General features: G+C 47.6%; 1 long non-coding RNA gene across 1 annotated transcript; it reads right to left on the bottom strand.

The window, feature by feature from the left end:
- Nucleotides 1-8,136: 8,136 nt before the first annotated feature.
- LOC123065895 (uncharacterized) lies at nucleotides 8,137-9,665 on the bottom strand. Its single transcript, XR_006431166.1, has 3 exons — nucleotides 8,988-9,665; nucleotides 8,599-8,897; nucleotides 8,137-8,518 (listed from the first exon to the last, which is right to left on the bottom strand). It is a non-coding gene; the product is annotated as an uncharacterized lncRNA (long non-coding RNA).
- Between the last annotated feature and the right edge of the window lie 746 nt (nucleotides 9,666-10,411).

Below are 10,411 nucleotides of genomic sequence, written 5' to 3'. Positions count from 1 at the left end.
CTGTGACAACTATACGTCTGGTTAGGGAGGCTGAGATTCAACTCAGAAGACCGCGTCTTCACCTTATTCCCCTTGAGCTAAGGACACACAGTCCTCGCCCAATCACTCTGGTAAGTCTTCAAGGTAGACTTCCGAACCTTCACAGACTTCGTTCATCGGCGATCCACAATGACTCTTGGATGCTCAGAACGCGACGCCTAACCGGCTGGAGGATACACAGTCCTCAAGTGTAATAAGTCTTCAGGTCACACAGACAGAAAGACTTCAGTGATGCCTAACACTCTTTGGCTCTGGGTGTTTGGGCTTTGTCCTCGCAAGGATTTCTCTCTCAAAGGCTTCGAGGTGGGTTGCTCTCAAAACGACAAAAGCCGTAAACTAACTCTGAGCAGCCACCAATTTATGGTGTAGGGGGTGGGCTATTTATAGCCACAAGGCAACCCGACCTGATATGTCCGAAATGACCCTGGGTCACTAAGGAACTGACACGTGTTCCAACGGTCAGATTTCAAACACACACGGCAACTTTACTTGGGCTACAAGCAAAGCTGACTCATCCAGCTCTGGATAAGATTTGCTCTCATTGTCTTCGCTCGAAGACATAGGATTTGGGTTGAGCATCACTTCAGTCACTCTGACTTTGTTCACTTGGACCCCACTTAACAGTACGGTGGTTCCTATGACTCAACAAAGAAGAAAAGGAAACAACGAAACAACACAGTCTTCGCGCTCCATAGTCTTCGCTCAATGTCTTCTCATGTCATAGTCTTCAATGTGAATATCTTCACATACCACCATTGTCTTCAATGTCTTCATACATTTTTAGGGGTCATCTCCGGTAGGTAAACCGAATCAATGAGGGACACAACCTGCGTTATCCTGCAATTCTCACAAACGCATTAGTCCCTCAACCAACTTTGTCGTCAATACTCCAAAACCAACTAGGGGTGGCACTAGATGCACTTACAATCTCCCCCTTTTTGGTGATTGATGACAAACTGGTTGAAGTTTTCAACGGGAATGAAGTATGTGAAATTGTAAAGGATAGGGTATTGTCTTCATAAGTGGCAAGGGCTCCCCCTGAAGATGTGCATATAAGTAATTTGCTTTTGGAATGCAAATGCACATGGCAGGTTGTACTTGTGGAGATCCTCTTCAACTTATGAAGATAATTCATCATGCATGAAATGATATAACTTAAAGAATGACATGCATAATGGAAAATGGACGTCTGCAGAATGATCTAAGTGCGGAGTGATCTAAGTGCGGAAGTTATCATCGCACATGAAAGAGCAAATAAGTAGCAGACGACCATCGAGTTTAAGTGTTACAACTCAACGAACGAAATGTATCAAAAGCAAGAGTTGTAACCACTAGGCAAAATATAAAGCAACCGCCCATATGAACCCGCTTGAAGACTATCAAACTCATATGCTTCTCCCCCTTTTGTCAGTAATGACCAAAAAGGTTTGAAGACATAGAGCATCTACTCGTCCTCATGAGGAGTAATTGAAGCAGCAGGGTTGTCGTTGTCGTTTGGCGGGGCAGACGAACTTGGTGCAGTGTCGATGCGTGCAGAAGTAGGGGGTGGTGAAGTAGCATCGTCTTCATCATTGATCATGTTGGCATTCACAATTGCCGCGGAGGAAGAATAGTCAGAGTCTTCAAGGGATGGAGTTCGTCGTAGGATAACATTCCGTGGAGGAGTGGAGTCAAACTTGAATCGTTCAGTGAAGCCATCGTCTTGAAGATCTGCTTCAGCACTAAGCAGGGTCAAACTCTTCCATGATCGCCGATAGGTTTCGTGAGTAACAAATGCATTCTTGGTGGCAAGATTTCGAATGCGATTGACATCCACCAAGAGACTTTGCATCTGACGTTTGAGCCAAAAATGATGCTTATCTTGTTTCTGATGTAGAGCCACAAGAAGTTCTCAGTCATTTAGGACCCGAGAGCGCTTCTTTGGCCTTTGAGCAATTGTGCTCTCGGTAGCTTCAGTTGGCGCACGATGAGGCAGACGAGTGTTTCCAGCCATCGGATAGACACCTGTGACAGCTTGGACTCCTTCCATAGGCTGAGTGAAGCTTTGGTGTTCAGCATTTTGAAGACAAAGAGGCTTCTTGGCAGGCTCAGGGTATATGGCTTCAACTGACATATCAACCTCTGGTAGAAAGATCACATGATTGCGAGCAGAGGGCTGATAGTTGATAGCAGAATGTTGCTTGATGAGGCGCATGACCCATGGAGCATAGAATTTCAGGCCGAAAAGGTCAGATCCTGATGCAGCCAGTTGCCTGAGGAAGAAATCTTGTGCATTGAAGCTGATGCCATTGAGGATGTAAAAGACCAATGTCTTCATGGCTGCTTCAAGTTTTGCAGCTGATGAATGTCCTTTGATAGGCCATAGAGTCCGCCTGATGATGTGATATATGGTGCGCGGCAGATACTCAAGGCCATCAACAAAGAACTCCTTTGGGTATTTAGCGTCATGTGGCAATGGCTTCATCATGCTCAACATCTGGCTCATGTTGGGTTCATGCTTATGGAAGATGCTCTCCAAAGCATTGCGGTGGTTTTGACAACCAGGTTCGTATAGCTCCCCAGGAGTGGATAAGCCTGTAAGCTCAATGATGTCAAGAGCTTTGGCTTCATGATGAACATTTCCAGTCATCCACTTGAGAACCCATGTTTTTGTATCCCTGTTGTAGCCGCGAATGTGGAGGGTAGCATAGAATTGAAGCAAAAGTTCTTCATTCCAATGTTCTTTGTCTGTCACAAAGCTGAGCAGACCTGCATCACGAAAGCAGTCAAGTGCTTCTTCTAAGCATGGCAGTCCAGCAATGGCTTCAGTGTCGAGGCGCATATGAGGGAAAATGCGCCCTTGATCATACAGAACGCAGGAGTAATAGCTTCGTTGCTGATGACTCCAGAAACGATCAGATGATATTCTTGGCCTTGAGTAAGGGTTCTTTGAGCTGTCAAAGAAGGTGTTGTGGCTTTTGAAGCCATTTGCATTGAAGGACCCGACAGATGTGGCAGTACCTGGAAACCTTGGCAGTCTTGGCTTTGGTTTCTAGAGCTGAGGCCTATGCTCAATGTGATAATCAAACTGAGGACCAGAGACATTAGGCGGAGGGACCAGAACGGGCCATCTTACTGTGATTAGCTCGCCATGGTTGTATGCTTGCTCAATTGTATAGGGCCTTGGTGGCGGAACAGGAGCAGTGGCAGCAACAGTGGCTTCAGGCTGCACAACAGAAGCTTCAGGAGCAGTTGCAACATCGACTTCTGGCATGTTGCTTGGTGCAGGCTCCACATTAGCTTCAGCCATGACTACAGCATTGACTTCATTTGTGTTGGTGGTGGCAGCCTCAACGTTTTCAACCTCCACTTGTTGAGCTGGAGGGTCTGGTACGGACACATTCACTTCAGGAACAGCTTCTTCGGTGATGGGGGGAGTAGAGACACGATCTTCTTGATGTTCATCATCGGCTGATGCAGACGGATTGTCTTCAGCAGCTTGGGCTTCAGACATGGAGACATTCACAGTTGGAGTGGCTTCTGAAAACACTTGACGTGCAACAGGTTGGTGGTGCACTTCTCCTTCTGGAACGCTCGGAAGAGGGACTTGAGGCCTTGGTCCTTTGCGAAGCCTTTGTAATACAGGCGACGCCTTTGGAGATGGAGTAGGCAGGCCCTCATCCTCTTCAACTTGCACAGATGATGTGACTTGTTGTTGTTGGGGAGTACTGGGGGAGTCTTGTTGTTGCGGGCGATCAACCCATGATGCATCCTGAGCAATTGGCGTCAGAGGACGACCAATGCTGATGATTTCGCTGTTCGTGAGAACAGGCGATGATACCACGTTGTGTTCAATCTGAGGAAGAACTTCATCATCTTCAACATTTTCATGGTGACCAATGTCTTCAGCAGCGATGGGATCAACTGCTGGAATGTCTTCAGCTTCATGAGCCTCTGTGGAAGCAGGCTCATGAACAATCATTCGTAGTTCTTGATTTGCAGATGCAGGGTGAACCACAGAGATAGGTTCAACAACAAGGGGCTCTGTGGGAGCAGCCCGATTCTTCTTGGTTTTGCGCTTCTTCTTGGAGGGAGCAGCATCAGAGGCTTCTGAGGGTTTCCGTTTTCTGGCTTCAGCCTCTGCAGCCCTCGTTTTCTTCTGTTCTGAAGCGGTTGACATGACCTTTGGCTTCGAGCCAGTCATGCTGCTTGGGAAGACTATGCAAGGTTCATCCTGCCTTGAATGTGCAGGTTAGACAGTTGATAGCTTCTTCTTCTTTGCAGCCATCCTGGGGTCGATGCCAGGACGACCAAGAGCCTTGCGCTTTTCAGCCTCATTGTAGGCAAGCACACACTTGTCAGCCAGACTCTTCATGCGCTCTCTAGAGCCTCGAGCTTCTTCACGCTTCTTGTGAAAACCTTCTTTGACCTCGTGCAGCATGATCTTGACATTTTTGACATCTTGCGCGTTGAGCGTGGCCACATGCTTCTTGAACTGAGCCTTTTCATAGTCAATCTTATGCTTCAGTTCGACGATGCGCTGAGCAATAGCTAACTCAGAAGCAATAGCACCATTGAAGGAGATGCTGAGGCCAATGGGAAGTTGCAAGTCATCAAAGCTGAGATTTGGTGTGTCAAACCACTCATCAATGAAGTTATGGATGATTGCCACGTCAAAGAGAGGCAAATTATTGAAGATCTCTGCTTCTTCCTTGCTCTTGATCAGCTGCTCAAGAGCATCATCTGCAAGATCGTCATCGCTGGACAGATCAATGTGCTCTTCATGAAGAATGGCAGCAGGAGTCAATGTCTGATCAGTACTCTTGATGATTTTCTTTTTCTTCTCCGTCTTCTTGGAGATGCGTGAAAGATCTTCAGACTGCACACTATCTTCAGGAGGTGCAGTTGCCAATGGCTTCACACGTGACGCCTTTGGAGCTGCAGCTGATTGTGAAGCCTTAATTTTCTTTGGCTTCTATGGCCTTGGAGGAGGAGCTGGGGCTTCATCAGTATCAGCATCATTATCAGAATGATCCACTTTGGCACCTTGTACCAAGATGTATGAGATGAGGCCATCAAGGTTCATGAAGGGGCCGATCTCATTTTCTTCAGCTTCACGTGTGCCGTCATCACGGGGAGCAGAGGGACCAGGATTGAAGTCTAATCCCCATGACTTCTTGTTTTCCTTTGCCGATGCCTTTGCATACTGTAAGTTGCGCTTGAAGAGATTATCGTCACGACACCAGAGCAATGATGATGGATCGGCATTTTCAGGCTGTGGTCCACGGACCATACAAGGATAGAATTCTTGTGCAATAGCTTCAGCTCTGTTCTTGGGGGCAAGGCCTCGATAGAGAATATCACCCCAAGGACTTTTGATAGCATTCTTCTCAGCGTACTCCTGGGTCACGAACTTGTACTTGAACCATTGTTCATCCCAATAGCGTCGAATCCATTGGATTCAGGTCTTGCACTAATTATAATCCTCTTCAGGATCTGTCTTGTAGATTTCTGTGAGGTCATCAGGAAAATCTTTTGATGTTCCCCCTCGACGCTGTCTGCCACCCTTCCTTACTGATTTCTCTGCAGCCATGAACTTCAAACTGAATGGCTTCAATATGTTCAAAGGCTTCAAGGGCTTTCGCTTGCTGGTCAAACAGGAACTAGCTTCAGGAGAGTTAATGTGTTGCTGTAAGAATTCTGCAAACGAATGCAGACTATGAGAACCAAGGGATTCTCCCACGGACATGTACCTGTGACAGCATTAGAGATGCGAGGGAAGGGGAAGAGGTCATATGCATTCTCAGAAGATTTTGAAGATAAATCAGTTTGAAGACATTGACCTCATGTTGCAAAGACATTCACTTATATGTTGAGAGTTGGTTCCAGATTTGTACGAATCTGTGAATAAGTACAAGTGAGGAATCTAACTATATATGAAGCTTAAGTGAATATACTAGGCAGTATGAGATGCAGATAGAATAGATCTAACATTGTGTATACAGAAACCAATTTTGGTAAATAGGATGAATCATTGAGGATCAAAAAGATGGTAAAAATAGAGTTATATTTACCACACGAAGAACTGCTAGATGGGATGAATAGGAGACCAAGCAGTTCAATCCACCGTGCCCTAACTTGGCGACGGAGGACACCTACGGCGGCGGCGGAGAGGACGATGTCCGCGGCCGGCGTGAGGACGGCGTCGGAGAAGTCGCGACAGCTAAGCGCTTCGTCGCCGGCGTCGTCGAGAGCTAGTGGTGGCGCTAGGGTTTTGACGAGGTGGAGAGGTGGAAGAAGGTTTTCTTGACCGCAGGGGACACGTATTTATAAGTAGGTGTGCAGCATAGCGCAATTACACAGGTGCCCCTGCCTGTTCACATCCGTGGGATATGTGGCAAGCATGCAACATACTCAGAGTTGTCCCACGTTCCCACGCCCGCCAAGTTTGTTGGATGGTTGTTCCGGCTTCTCCGGATTTCAACAATAAAGATGAATCATTTAAAAGGACTTGATGTTTGTCTCTGTGTCTTCTGCTGACAAGGATGCAGAGAAGACATTTAACAGTTTCAATAGAATGCATATGATTTGGACAAATAGAGTTTGAGATAGAAAGCATAGAGAGATTAGGGTCCGATCACGTTCACTTAGTTCAAAAGATTCACAAATGAAGACATAGCTATAAGTGAATGCTGTAGAGGACAGAATACTAGTATATATATATATATATATATATATATATATATATATATATATATATATATATATATATACAGACGGTCTATTCTGCTAATATTAGTAGAATAACTATTCTGCACACCACTTCGGCACTGCACGCTCAACAGAAGCGCACTGCATCATTTTGACGACGAGCACTGCAATAGAGACTAGTGAACTTCTCGTCGGAAAAAACTGCACACGTTATTTTTCCGGTACTGTTTTCAATCTAATTTTTTAACCGTTCATCGGAATTAGGCGTGTAATATACCATTGAAAAGCTATGGATTAGGCGCAACTTCGACATGTTGAACACTTTTCGAGATTCCACACGGTTTAAGAGCAGTTTTGAAAATAGTGTGGCAGATGACGAGTGGCAGCGAGCATTTTTTCACTTTTTTTCTAAACCGCTTGTCGGAATGAAGCAAATGATACGCGGTTGGATAGATATCGTCGAGGCGCATCTTTTTCATATAGAAATCTTTCTCTAATTCATTACGGTTTAAGAGCAGTTTCAAATTTACTAAATCGCGGAACTCTATTTTTCAAGTTTTTTAAAATTTTCGGTACTGTTTTCGCTCTAGTTTTTGAACCGTTTGTCGAAACGAGGCGTGTGATACGCCATTGGAAAGCTACGAACGAGGCGCAACTTTCATATGTTGAAATATTTTTGATATTCCTTACTGTTTAAAGTTAATTTTGAAAATCGTGCGGCGGATGACGAGTGGCAGCGGCCGTTTTTCGTGAAATTTTTAAAAATCGCTGGTCGAAATGATTGAAATGATATGCTGTTGGATAGATATCGACGAGGTGCAACTTTTTCATGTAGAACACTCTCTCTAATTATTTACAGTTTAAGGGGAGTTTCGAATTTACCGAAATGCGGACACTTTGTTTTTCGTGACACCCAAATCGACGTGTGTACTTCATCCGACTGAAAACCGCACTGCATCGGATGAAAAACCGCACTGCATCATACGGTCAATTGAACTTCATGATTTTTCTTTTATCAGACGAAAACTTTCTCAGATGAGGTTTTGTGAGTTTTAATTGTCCTTTTTTCAACATTTTTAATGTACTAGAGTGGACTTCAGAGACGAGGACATGTGAAACACGACATATATCGAAATGAACTGCATTACTATCTTATTGTTTTGCTAAATTTTTCGCACTTTTCATGATGGGCACAAGTGAACAGCATCATTCTAAAAAATGAACCATATCGAGGACCAAACGCACTGCAAGTGTTGATGATAGTCACTGATTTTTAAGACACACTTCACAAATCGCACTTGAAGGGTAATGAGCACTATATTTTTTCTAACACTATATTTTTTCATCAACAAGTATGTACTGCACGGACAAGCTCAGTGGACTGCATCATTGTGCACCGCTGTTCAATAAAAAATATTTATAAAGTGAGCTGCAATTTTTATAGAGTGAACCTCTAGGGCCACCGAAGCGAACCACTTAGTCACAAACGCAGCAGAGGAATCTGAGTAGCAGTACTATTTTTCTGTTTTGTTGTTCTGCCCTCTCACGCAAAAGGAACTAAATTGAACTGAACCCAAAAAATAACAAAAAGGTAAAACTACAGTGCATTGGGCCACCAATGCGAACTGCAGCATGCCCCACCAAGGAACCGCACTACAGTTTCTCAAAAAAAAGAACCGCACTGCAGCACCCTGGGCAACCGATCCCAAATGAACTGCACCTGTCTCCCAGCGCCCTCGTGTGGTCGCAGTCGCCCACTTTTTCACCATGTGTTTTTTTCCTCTCTGCACTACAAACATACAACAGTCAAGAAAATGAAACCGGCAAGGTCAATGACCCACGTCGGAGCTAATGGAGTTGCTCACGAACCATCAAGGTGCAACACAGAGTGAGAAGAGGCGATGTGAAGGTCGTGGTCATCAGGAAAGGGGACTAACACACCGACATCGTGTGGTTGGAATCGCCCACTTCCTCCTCTCCTAGTAGGCCACAATCATGCAAACGCACAACAAATGAGGATTCAGTGAACATCAAGATGGAGTGTACGAAGCATGACGGGCAGGGCTTGTATGGGGCGAAGACAGGAGGGCTCGCCGGCCCTATTTTTGAGCTCACAGGCCCTCACCAAACCGCATCGCATGCCCCGGTGCGCTTCAAGCCTGGGACTTCTGTACTACAATTGAAGGAGGGGCAACTCGATGATTCAGTGGGAGGATGGAGAGAGCAGCCAAATCTGAAAAGGGGGGAAATGTACAGACCTGCATACCCTGCCATTGTTCTTCCACGATTTTTGTAGTCACCACCATCAAATTTTCCTTGTGGCAAGGAATCTCCTGGAGACGTAGAAGTGGCCGCCTTTTTGAAACACCTCCTCTGATCTTCCCACTGATGATGTAGAGGAGCACCGATGCCCAATCCCGTTGGTCGCCGGGGTAAGGAGGAGGGACGAGGGGTGGTGAACTCGTCGGATCTAGGTGTCTGGCAGCCCGAGATGGCGGCGGTTAAAGCAGGGCAAGATGGATCCGGAGAGATTCGGTGCTGGGCGACAGTGGTCGGTAGCTGGGCTGCGGCGGCCGGAGGGGTCTCGCCGTCGGCCTCGTCTGCGCTGGGAGGGAGAGGAGGTGGAGGAATGTGGAGGGGTTGCCGGGGATGCGAGAGAGAGGTTGTGGGGTGCCGATGGCATTGGTGAGGCTTGATCTCGTGGTGGGCCACAGATACGGCAGCGGTGGGAGGTGGGGAGAGGCAGCCCCATGTGCTGGGAGGAAGATAGAGTAGCGGTGGCGCGCGGGGAGCTCGTGGGAGGCGCCGGTCGGCGGGCAGAGCACCACCACGCGAGGAAGCTAGGGGAGACGCCATGGCGTGGCGGTGGGGCACATCAGTGGAGAGGTGGGGAGGGGCAGGTGAGCGTTGGGGAGGCGGCAGCGCGACAGCGCGCGCGGGGGGGGGGGGCGACGGCGTAGGGAGGGAGGCGGGGCGGCGGGGCGAGGGAGGCGGTGTGGCCGGCTGAGAGGTGGGAGGTCGTGGGATGGTGGAGCATCAGCAGAGAGAGGAGTGGGGTAGGTGAGAGGGATAAGGTGGGATGTTTTTTTGCGCGTGCAGTTCGGTCAGTCATTGCCACTGATTAGTTTGTAGCTACGGGGTAGGTTCGAGTGTTATCAGAATAAGCCTAGGTGTTAGCAGAATAAGGGTCTTAAGGGGTGTTATCATAATAGACCCACCCTATATATATATAGGGTGGGTCTATTCTAATAACACCCTTAAGACCTTATTCTGCTAACACCCCTTATTCTGCTAACACCATCGAGCTGATCCGTATAGAAACTAACCCCGCAGAACAAACGAACGAACTGCACCGAACAAAAAAAACCACACCCCACCTTATCCTCCCACTCTCCCCACGACCCCAGCCAGCTACCTCTCTCCCCGCGCCAGCCCACCTCCCTCCCCACCTTCTCCGATGCGGCGTGCCCCTGCCCTCCCCACCTTCTCTAGCGACGCCGCCCACCACCACCTCCCTCCCCGCACCGCGCCCCACCTCCCTTCCCACCTTCTCCGGCACCGGCGCGCCCCTACCGCCTCCCTCCCCCGTCCCCATCCCGGATGCCTCCTCTCACGCCGCCTCTAGATGCGAGCCACCGCCACCAACGGCCAGCGCCCCCGCCGGCAATAGGGCCTGCCCTAC

This window comes from Triticum aestivum, chromosome 3B (assembly GCF_018294505.1).
Source record: "Triticum aestivum cultivar Chinese Spring chromosome 3B, IWGSC CS RefSeq v2.1, whole genome shotgun sequence".
Lineage (NCBI taxonomy): Eukaryota > Viridiplantae > Streptophyta > Magnoliopsida > Poales > Poaceae > Triticum > Triticum aestivum.
This window is presented reverse-complemented; position numbering and strand designations above follow the sequence as displayed.